Source organism: Lissotriton helveticus, chromosome 3_1, assembly GCF_964261635.1.
Source record: "Lissotriton helveticus chromosome 3_1, aLisHel1.1, whole genome shotgun sequence".
Classification (NCBI taxonomy): domain Eukaryota; kingdom Metazoa; phylum Chordata; class Amphibia; order Caudata; family Salamandridae; genus Lissotriton; species Lissotriton helveticus.
In genome coordinates, this window is record NC_136061.1 from 1,332,184,032 (window position 1) to 1,332,196,940 (window position 12,909).

Consider the following 12,909-nt stretch of genomic DNA (forward strand, 5'->3'; position numbering starts at 1 on the left):
TCTAAACAGCAGTCCATCTGGAGTATCAGAGTCCCACACAGAGAGCAGGGAAACAAGTTAAATAGCTTCCCTCCATCTGAAAATAAGTCAATTGCTCAACCTAAGCACCTCATTCCAGCCTGAAAGATGGTAATTACATCGGAAGACAGATTGCCTGCACAAGTATCTAAAGAAGATTTTGTCAGCCACATAGATAGTCAAAGTCTTTGATAAACTATCATGATGGCCATAGCGTCATCCATATTGCCACCGTCTTAGAAGATTATATTTATGCGGTAGACCCCACTAAATGGCACTGAGAGCCATCAGATGCTATGAACTTTTTATTAATGGCAAAATGAATAAATGAGATTTTGACTTACCATATATATTGATCGAGGCATGGAGAAGGCTGAGGAATGAGCTTTCTTTTTTTTTTTTCTCAGCAAGCGGAGAAATATTCCTCTGCAACACTGCCTCTGCTGGCCATTCAGTATAATCTGCAGATGGAAAAGTCCACTGTTAGTCAATTTCTAGAACTTGAATATTTCCAAAGAAATGCAACACTACCAAAAAATGATTTTTATAAAGTGTCAATCATTAGTACTATGGCGTATCTAATATTGTGAAAATCCAAAGCTCACTAAAAATTATAATCTCAATTTAGATTTCAACCTAGCTGACTTCTTTCAATCCTATGCCTCATTTGCTGGTACATTCTACACAACTATAGCACCTATATGAGGACTTGGATAGAAAGATCTCTTTGGCAGCCAAGAGATAGCGTACCCTTCTCACAAGAATTATTTTAGGTTATGGTACACTATAGCAATTCAGTGATCTGATAAGCTAAGGGAGGAAGGTTTATGCTACGGTTCGTGGGAATAATAAAAACTATGAATAACAGATTCTAACATCTTCATTTTAGCACATCCATATCAGTTAACCTATAGAGAATTCCAGAATGTTATGATCAACCACTCCTTCAAACAAATGTATGAGTCTCAAATATTGGCCCAGGTCCTTTCATCTCACCACCCTAGTCTTCAGCTGGGCATCCTGTCTACATTGCTCCCTTTTCTATACCATGATACATGTATCCTATTGTGTACTAGGCAACTGATTGGCCCTCCTGTCAGATGACATCCTGCTGTATCTTTGTGATGTAATGGCACCACTTGACCAATCACCCTGGGTGAAGATTATTACACCGGAGGACCAGACATCAGCAATTACACACTAGGTAAGTATCTGGGAATATGACTCCACAGCAAGTAGGAGGTGTAATGGGAATATACTCTGAACCCTTGAAAGCAGTGGGCTCCTATTTAAAGAGGGCTAGAGTTAGAAGAAGCAACTGATTGGCCCTCATGTCTGAAGACATCCTGCTGTAGCTTTGTGATGTAATGGCACCATATGACCAATTGCCCTGGGAGACGATTACACCGGAGGACCAGACATCAGCAAGTACACACTAGGTAAGTATCTGGGAATATGACTCCACAGCAAGTAGGAGGTGTAATGGGAATATACTCTGCACCATTGAAAGCATTGGGCTCCTATTTAAAGAGGGCTAGAGTTAAAAGAACACAGTTTCTAAACAGCAGTCCATCTGGAGTATCAGAGTCCCACTCACAGAGAGCAGGGAAACAGGTTAAATAGCTTCCCTCCATCTGAAAGTAAGTCAATTGCTCTAACCTAAGACACCTCATTCCAGCCTGAAAGATGGTAATTACATCGGAAGACAGATTGCCTGCACAAGTATCTAAAGAGGATTTTGTCAGCCACATAGACAGTCAAAGTCTTTGATAAACTATCATGATGGCCATAGCGTCATCCATATTGCCACCGTCTTAGAAGATTATATTTATGCGGAAGACCCCACTAAATGGCACTGAGAGCCATCAGATGCTATGAACTTTTTATTAATGGCAAAATGAATAAATGAGATTTTGACTTACCATATATATTGATCGAGGCATGGAGAAGGCTGAGGAATGAGCTTTTCTTTTTTTTTTTTTTCTCAGCAAGCAGAGAAATATTCCTCTGCAACACTGCCTCTGCTGGCCATTCAGTATAATCTACAGATGGAAAAGTCCACTGTTAGTCAATTTTTAGAACTTGAATATTTCCAAAGAAATGCAACACTACCAAAAAAAGATTTTTATAAAGTGTCAATCATTAGTACTATGGCGTATCTAATATTGTGAAAATCCAAAGCTCACTAAAAATTATAATCTCAATTTAGATTTCAACCTAGCTGACTTCTTTCAATCCTATGCCTCATTTGCTGGTACATTCTACACAACTATAGCACCTATATGAGGACTTGGATAGAAAGATCTCTTTGGCAGCCAAGAGATAGCGTACCCTTCTCACAAGAATTATTTTAGGTTATGGTACACTATAGCAATTCAGTGATCTGATAAGCTAAGGGAGGAAGGTTTATGCTACGGTTCGTGGGAATAATAAAAACTATGAATATCAGATTCTAACATCTTCATTTTAGCACATCCATATCAGTTAACCTATAGAGAATTCCAGAATGTTATGATCAACCACTCCTTCAAACAAATGTATGAGTCTCAAATAATGGCCCAGGTCCTTTCATCTCACCACCCTAGTCTTCAGCTGGGCATCCTGTCTACATTGCTCCCTTTTCTATACCATGATACATGTATCCTATTGTGTACTAGGCAACTGATTGGCACTCCTGTCAGATGACATCCTGCTGTATCTTTGTGATGTAATGGCACCACTTGACCAATCACCCTGGGTGAAGATTATTACACCGGACGACCAGACATCAGCAATTACACACTAGGTAACTATCTGTGAATATGACTGCACAGCAAGTAGGAGGTGTAATGGGAATATACTCTGCACCATTGAAAGCAGTGGGCTCCTATTTAAAGAGGGCTAGAGTTAGAAGAAGCAACTGATTGGCCCTCATGTCTGAAGACATCCTGCTGTAGCTTTGTGATGTAATGGCACCACATGACCAATTGCCCTGGGAGACGATTACACCGGAGGACCAGACATCAGCAAGTACACACTAGGTAAGTATCTGGGAATATGACTCCACAGCAAGTAGGAGGTGTAATGGGAATATACTCTGCACCATTGAAAGCATTGGGCTCCTATTTAAAGAGGGCTAGAGTTAAAAGAACACAGTTTCTAAACAGCAGTCCATCTGGAGTATCAGAGTCCCACTCACAGAGAGCAGGGAAACAGGTTAAATAGCTTCCCTCCATCTGAAAGTAAGTCAATTGCTCTAACCTAAGACACCTCATTCCAGCCTGAAAGATGGTAATTACATCGGAAGACAGATTGCCTGCACAAGTATCTAAAGAGGATTTTGTCAGCCACATAGACAGTCAAAGTCTTTGATAAACTATCATGATGGCCATAGCGTCATCCATATTGCCACCGTCTTAGAAGATTATATTTATGCGGAAGACCCCACTAAATGGCACTGAGAGCCATCAGATGCTATGAACTTTTTATTAATGGCAAAATGAATAAATGAGATTTTGACTTACCATATATATTGATCGAGGCATGGAGAAGGCTGAGGAATGAGCTTTTCTTTTTTTTTTTTTTCTCAGCAAGCAGAGAAATATTCCTCTGCAACACTGCCTCTGCTGGCCATTCAGTATAATCTACAGATGGAAAAGTCCACTGTTAGTCAATTTTTAGAACTTGAATATTTCCAAAGAAATGCAACACTACCAAAAAATGATTTTTATAAAGTGTCAATCATTAGTACTATGGCGTATCTAATATTGTGTAAATCCAAAGCTCACTAAAAATTATAATCTCAATTTAGATTTCAACCTAGCTGACTTCTTTCAATCCTATGCCTCATTTGCTGGTACATTCTACACAACTATAGCACCTATATGAGGACTTGGATAGAAAGATCTCTTTGGCAGCCAAGAGATAGCGTACCCTTCTCACAAGAATTATTTTAGGTTATGGTACACTATAGCAATTCAGTGATCTGATAAACTAAGGGAGGAAGGTTTATGCTACGGTTCGTGGGAATAATAAAAACTATGAATAACAGATTCTAACATCTTCATTTTAGCACATCCATATCAGTTAACCTATAGAGAATTCCAGAATGTTATGATCAACCACTCCTTCAAACAAATGTATGAGTCTCAAATAATGGCCCAGGTCCTTTCATCTCACCACCCTAGTCTTCAGCTGGGCATCCTGTCTACATTGCTCCCTTTTCTATACCATGATACATGTATCCTATTGCGTACTAGGCAACTGATTGGCCCTCTTGTCAGATGACATCCTGCTGTATCTTTGTGATGTAATGGCACCACTTGACCAATCGCCCTGGGTGAAGATTATTACACCGGAGGACCAGACATCAGCAATTACACACTAGGTAACTATCTGTGAATATGACTGCACAGCAAGTAGGAGGTGTAATGGGAATATACTCTGCACCATTGAAAGCAGTGGGCTCCTATTTAAAGAGGGCTAGAGTTAGAAGAAGCAACTGATTGGCCCTCATGTCAGAAGACATCCTGCTGTAGCTTTGTGATGTAATGGCACCACATGACCAATTGCCCTGGGAGACGATTACACCAGAGGACCAGACATCAGCAATTACACACTAGGTAAGTATCTGGGAATATGACTCCACAGCAAGTAGGAGGTGTAATGGGAATATACTCTGCACCATTGAAAGCATTGGGCTCCTATTTAAAGAGGGCTAGAGTTAGAAGAACACAGTCTCTAAACAGCAGTCCATCTGGAGTATCAGAGTCCCACTCACAGAGAGCAGGGAAACAGGTTAAATAGCTTCCCTCCATCTGAAAGTAAGTCAATTGCTCTAACCTAAGACACCTCATTCCAGCCTGACAGATGGTAATTACATCGGAAGACAGATTGCCTGCACAAGTATCTAAAGAAGATTTTGTCAGCCACATAGACAGTCAAAGTCTTTGATAAACTATCATGATGGCCATAGCGTCATCCATATTGCCACCATCTTAGAAGATTATATTTATGCGGTAGACCCCACTAAATGGCACTGAGAGCCATCAGACGCTATGAACTTTTTATTAATGGCAAAATGAATAAATGAGATTTTGACTTACCATATATATTGATCGAGGCATGGAGAAGGCTGAGGAATGAGCTTTCTTTTTTTTTTTTCTCAGCAAGCGGAGAAATATTCCTCTGCAACACTGCCTCTGCTGGCCATTCAGTATAATCTGCAGATGGAAAAGTCCACTGTTAGTCAATTTTTAGAACTTGAATATTTCCAAAGAAATGCAACACTACCAAAAAATGATTTTTATAAAGTGTCAATCATTAGTACTATGGTGTATCTAATATTGTGAAAATCCAAAACTCATTAAAATTATAATCTCAATTTAGATTTCAACCTAGCTGACTTCTTTCAATCCTATGCCTCATTTGCTGGTACATTCTACACAACTATAGCACCTATATGAGGACTTGGATAGAAAGATCTCTTTGGCAGCCAAGAGATCGCGTACCCTTCTCACAAGGATTATTTTAGGTTATGGTACACTATAGCAATTCAGTGATCTGATAAGCTAAGGGAGGAAGGTTTATGCTACGGTTCGTGGGAATAATAAAAACTATGAATAACAGATTCTAACATCTTCATTTTAGCACATCCATATCAGTTAACCTATAGAGAATTCCAGAATGTTATGATCAACCACTCCTTCAAACAAATGTATGAGTCTCAAATAATGGCCCAGGTCCTTTCATCTCACCACCCTAGTCTTCAGCTGGGCATCCTGTCTACATTGCTCCCTTTTCTATACCATGATACATGTATCCTATTGCGTACTAGGCAACTGATTGGCCCTCCTGTCAGATGACATCCTGCTGTATCTTTGTGATGTAATGGCACCACTTGACCAATCGCCCTGGGTGAAGATTATTACACCGGAGGACCAGAAATCAGCATTTACACACTAGGTAACTATCTGTGAATATGACTGCACAGCAAGTAGGAGGTGTAATGGGAATAGACTCTGCACCATTGAAAGCAGTGGGCTCCTATTTAAAGAGGGCTAGAGTTAGAAGAAGCAACTGATTGGCCCTCATGTCAGAAGACATCCTGCTGTAGCTTTGTGATGTAATGGCACCACATGACCAATTGCCCTGGGAGACGATTACACCGGAGGACCAGACATCAGCAATTACACACTAGGTAAGTATCTGGGAATATGACTCCACAGCAAGTAGGAGGTGTAATGGGAATATACTCTGCACCATTGAAAGCATTGGGCTCCTATTTAAAGAGGGCTAGAGTTAAAAGAACACAGTTTCTAAACAGCAGTCCATCTGGAGTATCAGAGTCCCACTCACAGAGAGCAGGGAAACAGGTTAAATAGCTTCCCTCCATCTGAAAGTAAGTCAATTGCTCTAACCTAAGACACCTCATTCCAGCCTGAAAGATGGTAATTACATCGGAAGACAGATTGCCTGCACAAGTATCTAAAGAAGATTTTGTCAGCCACATAGACAGTCAAAGTCTTTGATAAACTATCATGATGGCCATAGCGTCATCCATATTGCCACCGTTTTAGAAGATTATATTTATGCGGAAGACCCCACTAAATGGCACTGAGAGCCATCAGATGCTATGAACTTTTTATTAATGGCAAAATGATTAAATGAGATTTTGACTTACCATATATATTGATCGAGGCATAGAGAAGGCTGAGGAATGAGCTTTTCTTTTTTTTCTTTTTTTCTCAGCAAGCAGAGAAATATTCCTGTGCAACACTGCCTCTGCTGGCCATTCAGTATAATCTACAGATGGAAAAGTCCACTGTTAGTCAATTTTTAGAACTTGAATATTTCCAAAGAAATGCTACACTACCAAAAAATGATTTCTATAAAGTGTCAATCATTAGTACTATGGCGTATCTAATATTGTGAAAATCCAAAGCTCACTAAAAATTATAATCTCAATTTAGATTTCAACCTAGCTGATTTCTTTCAATCCTATGCCTCATTTGCTGGTACATTCTACACAACTATAGCACCTATATGAGGACTTGGATAGAAAGATCTCTTTGGCAGCCAAGAGACAGCGTACCCTTCTCACAAGAATTATTTTAGGTTATGGTACACTATAGCAATTCAGTGATCTGATAAGCTAAGGGAGGAAGGTTTATGCTACGGTTCGTGGGAATAATAAAAACTATGAATAACAGATTCTAACATCTTCATTTTAGCACATCCATATCAGTTAACCTATAGAGAATTCCAGAATGTTATGATCAACCACTCCTTCAAACAAATGTATGAGTCTCAAATAATGGCCCAGGTCCTTTCATCTCACCACCCTAGTCTTCAGCTGGGCATCCTGTCTACATTGCTCCCTTTTCTATACCATGATACATGTATCCTATTGTGTACTAGGCAACTGATTGGCCCTCCTGTCAGATGACATCCTGCTGTATCTTTGTGATGTAATGGCACCACTTGACCAATCACCCTGGGTGAAGATTATTACACCGGAGGACCAGACATCAGCAATTACACACTAGGTAAGTATCTGGGAATATGACTCCACAGCAAGTAGGAGGTGTAATGGGAATATACTCTGAACCCTTGAAAGCAGTGGGCTCCTATTTAAAGAGGGCTAGAGTTAGAAGAAGCAACTGATTGGCCCTCATGTCTGAAGACATCCTGCTGTAGCTTTGTGATGTAATGGCACCACATGACCAATTGCCCTGGGAGACGATTACACCGGAGGACCAGACATCAGCAAGTACACACTAGGTAAGTATCTGGGAATATGACTCCACAGCAAGTAGGAGGTGTAATGGGAATATACTCTGCACCATTGAAAGCATTGGGCTCCTATTTAAAGAGGGCTAGAGTTAAAAGAACACAGTTTCTAAACAGCAGTCCATCTGGAGTATCAGAGTCCCACTCACAGAGAGCAGGGAAACAGGTTAAATAGCTTCCCTCCATCTGAAAGTAAGTCAATTGCTCTAACCTAAGACACCTCATTCCAGCCTGAAAGATGGTAATTACATCGGAAGACAGATTGCCTGCACAAGTATCTAAAGAGGATTTTGTCAGCCACATAGACAGTCAAAGTCTTTGATAAACTATCATGATGGCCATAGCGTCATCCATATTGCCACCGTCTTAGAAGATTATATTTATGCGGAAGACCCCACTAAATGGCACTGAGAGCCATCAGATGCTATGAACTTTTTATTAATGGCAAAATGAATAAATGAGATTTTGACTTACCATATATATTGATCGAGGCATGGAGAAGGCTGAGGAATGAGCTTTTCTTTTTTTTTTTTTTTCTCAGCAAGCAGAGAAATATTCCTCTGCAACACTGCCTCTGCTGGCCATTCAGTATAATCTACAGATGGAAAAGTCCACTGTTAGTCAATTTTTAGAACTTGAATATTTCCAAAGAAATGCAACACTACCAAAAAAAGATTTTTATAAAGTGTCAATCATTAGTACTATGGCGTATCTAATATTGTGAAAATCCAAAGCTCACTAAAAATTATAATCTCAATTTAGATTTCAACCTAGCTGACTTCTTTCAATCCTATGCCTCATTTGCTGGTACATTCTACACAACTATAGCACCTATATGAGGACTTGGATAGAAAGATCTCTTTGGCAGCCAAGAGATAGCGTACCCTTCTCACAAGAATTATTTTAGGTTATGGTACACTATAGCAATTCAGTGATCTGATAAGCTAAGGGAGGAAGGTTTATGCTACGGTTCGTGGGAATAATAAAAACTATGAATATCAGATTCTAACATCTTCATTTTAGCACATCCATATCAGTTAACCTATAGAGAATTCCAGAATGTTATGATCAACCACTCCTTCAAACAAATGTATGAGTCTCAAATAATGGCCCAGGTCCTTTCATCTCACCACCCTAGTCTTCAGCTGGGCATCCTGTCTACATTGCTCCCTTTTCTATACCATGATACATGTATCCTATTGTGTACTAGGCAACTGATTGGCCCTCCTGTCAGATGACATCCTGCTGTATCTTTGTGATGTAATGGCACCACTTGACCAATCACCCTGGGTGAAGATTATTACACCGGACGACCAGACATCAGCAATTACACACTAGGTAACTATCTGTGAATATGACTGCACAGCAAGTAGGAGGTGTAATGGGAATATACTCTGCACCATTGAAAGCAGTGGGCTCCTATTTAAAGAGGGCTAGAGTTAGAAGAAGCAACTGATTGGCCCTCATGTCTGAAGACATCCTGCTGTAGCTTTGTGATGTAATGGCACCACATGACCAATTGCCCTGGGAGACGATTACACCGGAGGACCAGACATCAGCAAGTACACACTAGGTAAGTATCTGGGAATATGACTCCACAGCAAGTAGGAGGTGTAATGGGAATATACTCTGCACCATTGAAAGCATTGGGATCCTATTTAAAGAGGGCTAGAGTTAAAAGAACACAGTTTCTAAACAGCAGTCCATCTGGAGTATCAGAGTCCCACTCACAGAGAGCAGGGAAACAGGTTTAATAGCTTCCCTCCATCTGAAAGTAAGTCAATTGCTCTAACCTAAGACACCTCATTCCAGCCTGAAAGATGGTAATTACATCGGAAGACAGATTGCCTGCACAAGTATCTAAAGAAGATTTTGTCAGCCACATAGACAGTCAAAGTCTTTGATAAACTATCATGATGGCCATAGCGTCATCCATATTGCCACCGTCTTAGAAGATTATATTTATGCGGAAGACCCCACTAAATGGCACTGAGAGCCATCAGATGCTATGAACTTTTTATTAATGGCAAAATGAATAAATGAGATTTTGACTTACCATATATATTGATCGAGGCATGGAGAAGGCTGAGGAATGAGCTTTTCTTTTTTTTTTTTTCTCAGCAAGCAGAGAAATATTCCTCTGCAACACTGCCTCTGCTGGCCATTCAGTATAATCTGCAGATGTAAAAGTCCACTGTTAGTCAATTTTTAGAACTTGAATATTTCCAAAGAAATGCAACACTACCAAAAAATGATTTTTATAAAGTGTCAATCATTAGTACTATGGCGTATCTAATATTGTGAAAATCCAAAGCTCACTAAAAATTATAATCTCAATTTAGATTTCAACCTAGCTGACTTCTTTCAATCCTATGCCTCATTTGCTGGTACATTCTACACAACTATAGCACCTATATGAGGACTTGGATAGAAAGATCTCTTTGGCAGCCAAGAGATAGCGTACCCTTCTCACAAGAATTATTTTAGGTTATGGTACACTATAGCAATTCAGTGATCTGATAAGCTAAGGGAGGAAGGTTTATGCTACGGTTCGTGGGAATAATAAAAACTATGAATATCAGATTCTAACATCTTCATTTTAGCACATCCATATCAGTTAACCTATAGAGAATTCCAGAATGTTATGATCAACCACTCCTTCAAACAAATGTATGAGTCTCAAATAATGGCCCAGGTCCTTTCTTCTCACCACCCTAGTCTTCAGCTGGGCATCCTGTCTACATTGCTCCCTTTTCTATACCATGATACATGTATCCTATTGCGTACTAGGCAACTGATTGGCCCTCCTGTCAGATGACATCCTGCTGTATCTTTGTGATGTAATGGCACCACTTGACCAATCGCCCTGGGTGAAGATTATTACACCGGAGGACCAGACATCAGCAATTACACACTAGGTCACTATCTGTGAATATGACTGCACAGCAAGTAGGAGGTGTAATGGGAATATACTCTGCACCATTGAAAGCAGTGGGCTCCTATTTAAAGAGGGCTAGAGTTAGAAGAAGCAACTGATTGGCCCTCATGTCAGAAGACATCCTGCGGTAGCTTTGTGATGTAATGGCACCACATGACCAATTGCCCTGGGAGACGATTACACCGGAGGACCAGACATCAGCAAGTACACACTAGGTAAGTATCTGGGAATATGACTCCACAGCAAGTAGGAGGTGTAATGGGAATATACTCTGCACCATTGAAAGCATTGGGCTCCTATTTAAAGAGGGCTAGAGTTAAAAGAACACAGTTTCTAAACAGCAGTCCATCTGGAGTATCAGAGTCCCACTCACAGAGAGCAGGGAAACAGGTTAAATAGCTTCCCTCCATCTGAAAGTAAGTCAATTGCTCTAACCTAAGACACCTCATTCCAGCCTGAAAGATGGTAATTACATCGGAAGACAGATTGCCTGCACAAGTATCTAAAGAAGATTTTGTCAGCCACATAGACAGTCAAAGTCTTTGATAAACTATCATGATGGCCATAGTGTCATCCATATTGCCACCGTCTTAGAAGATTATATTTATGCGGAAGACCCCACTAAATGGCACTGAGAGCCATCAGATGCTATGAACTTTTTATTAATGGCAAAATGATTAAATGAGATTTTGACTTACCATATATATTGATCGAGGCATGGAGAAGGCTGAGGAATGAGCTTTTCTTTTTTTTCTTTTCTCAGCAAGCAGAGAAATATTCCTCTGCAACACTGCCTCTGCTGGCCATTCAGTATAATCTACAGATGGAAAAGTCCACTGTTAGTCAATTTTTAGAACTTGAATATTTCCAAAGAAATGCAACACTACCAAAAAATGATTTTTATAAAGTGTCAATCATTAGTACTATGGCGTATCTAATATTGTGAAAATCCAAAGCTCACTAAAAATTATAATCTCAATTTAGATTTCAACATAGCTCACTTCTTTCAATCCTATGTCTCATTTGCTGGTACATTCTACACAACTATAGCACCTATATGAGGACTTGGATAGAAAGATCTCTTTGGCAGCCAAGAGATAGCGTACCCTTCTCACAAGAATTATTTTAGGTTATGGTACACTATAGCAATTCAGTGATCTGATAAGCTAAGGGAGGAAGGTTTATGCTACGGATCGTGGGAATAATAAAAACTATGAATAACAGATTCTAACATCTTCATTTTAGCACATCCATATCAGTTAACCTATAGACAATTCCAGAATGTTATGATCAACCACTCCTTCAAACAAATGTACGAGTCTCAAATAATGGCCCAGGTCCTTTCATCTCACCACCCTAGTCTTCAGTAGGGGTGGGCGGGCAGCTACGCTCCGTCCACGGAGCATGCGTAGTGCCGTCTGCTACGCATTTTGCGGTGCGGGCGTAGTAGCCGGCACTACGCATGCTCCGTGGATGAGCGTAGCTGGCCCGCCACCCGCCTCCCTCCCGCCCTCAGTAAATACCCCCTTCAATGTTTAAATAAGTTTAAAACCACTTACCTGGTCCGCGAGCGTCCCGGGGCTCCCTCGTCTTTTTCAGTGCGCGTCTTGAACCCTAATGCGCATGCGTGGCCGCCCGCGCATGCGCATTTCTCGCTAGAAATGCGCATGCGCGGGCGGCCACGCATGCGCATTAGGGTTCAAGACGCGGGCACTGAAAGAGACAAGGGAGCCCCGGGACGCTCGCGGACCAGGTAAGTGGTTTTAAACTTATTTAAACATTGAAGGGGGTATTTACTGAGGGCGGGAGGGAGGCGGGTGGTGCGTAGTGGGGCTACGCGAAGTGCGCAGGTGGGCGTAGTTTCTCGCCCACTTTGCGTAGCTTCGCGAAGCCCCACTACGCTCACTACGCCCAGGGTTAGTCTTCAGCTGGGCATCCTGTCTACATTGCTCCCTTTTCTATACCATGATACATGTATCCTATTGTGTACTAGGCAACTGATTGGCCCTCCAGTCAGATGACATCCTGCTGTATCTTTGTGATGTAATGGCACCACTTGACCAATCACCCTGGGTGAAGATTATTACACCGGAGGACCAGACATCAGCAATTACACACTAGGTAAGTATCTGTGAATATGACTGCACAGCAAGTAGGAGGTGTAATGGGAATATACTCTGCAC